Source organism: Piliocolobus tephrosceles, chromosome 1 (genome assembly GCF_002776525.5).
Source record: "Piliocolobus tephrosceles isolate RC106 chromosome 1, ASM277652v3, whole genome shotgun sequence".
NCBI lineage: Eukaryota > Metazoa > Chordata > Mammalia > Primates > Cercopithecidae > Piliocolobus > Piliocolobus tephrosceles.
The window spans coordinates 202,090,517-202,091,828 of NC_045434.1; the positions used below are offsets into that span (position 1 = coordinate 202,090,517).

General features: G+C 50.2%; 1 pseudogene; it reads right to left on the bottom strand.

The window, feature by feature from the left end:
• Positions 1-221: 221 nt before the first annotated feature.
• Positions 222-1,005, bottom strand: LOC111547482 (annotated as a pseudogene).
• Between the last annotated feature and the right edge of the window lie 307 nt (positions 1,006-1,312).

Genomic DNA, 1,312 nt, shown 5'->3' on the forward strand with positions numbered 1-1,312 from the left:
TTTTTTTTTTTTTTAAAAAAGCAAGTAATGTGACGGTAGAAACCCACACAATCTCCCTCAACACCCACCTGCCACTTTGAGTCCTAATTGCCCATCTGCAAGGACAGAAACCCACTCTAAATTGACCAGCATCGGCTTCCGCTAGTCTTCTATTCACTTTCCCTCCTGTTAAGACCTACTCCAAAACCAGCGAAGGACAAAGAATTCTTTACAGAGTGCAATTAGTGTTTTCCACGTCCACCTTCAAACGCACGATGCTCTTCATGGGGTTTATAAAATACTGCTTTAAAAGTTATGTGGGGCCAGCACTTTCGGAGGCCGAGACGGGCGGATCACGAGGTCAGGAGATCGAGACCATCCTGGCTAACACAGTGAAACCCTGTCTCTACTAAAAAATACGAAAAACTAGCCGGGCGTGGTGGCGGGCGCCTGTAGTCCCAGCTACTCGGGAGGTTGAGGCGTGAGAATGGCGTGAACCCAGGAGGCGGAGCTTGCAGTGAGCCGAGATCCGGCCACTGCACTCCAGCCCGGGCGACAGAGCGAGACTCTGTCTCAACAACAACAACAACAAAAAGTTATGTGGGGCAGAAGTTCATAGATCTTTTCTAAAACAGCCGCTTCACCCACTAAAGAAGCATTTACATTCCAGACTTGGACGACGTCTTCTCAGTCCCGAACACTAACACTAACTCCTATTACTTCGTCATCTGCTGCAGCACATTCTGTGAACTGTTTCTCGATGGTTGCTACCAGCAACTCTTTCCAAACTGTGGACGTGCTGTCCTTGGGGACTTTCATCTTCCATACGCCGCCCTTTGCGTTACTCTCCTCTTCCCAAAGTGGTCGCCTCTCTCCTCTCATTAAATGATAACTGCATCTCAAAGGCAGGCTAGTCACAGGAGGGATATTATTGCACACACTCCAGAATATCTGTACTGTCTGTACTGTGTAGATTTTCTTCAGATTTCATGCGCACTCAGCTGCTGTGGCACCAGGGAGGGATCTGTCGAGCCAGAAGGTGCAGGGCGAGTGCAGCGGGACCGCGCCCGGTTTGCGGTGCAGCTCGGACAGCTGCTGCAGGCCGAGCGGCGGCTCCGCGGCCGCGGCTGTCTTTTTTTTTTTTTTTTTTTTAAGACGGAGTCTCACTCTGTTGCCCAGGCTGGAGCGCAATGGTGTAATCTCGGCTCACTGCAACCTCTGCCTCCTGAGTTCAAGTGATTCTCCTGCCTCAGCCTCCCAAGTAGCTGAGATTACAGACGACTGACACCGTGCCCGGCTAATTTTTGTATTTTTATTAGAGACAGTGTTTCAC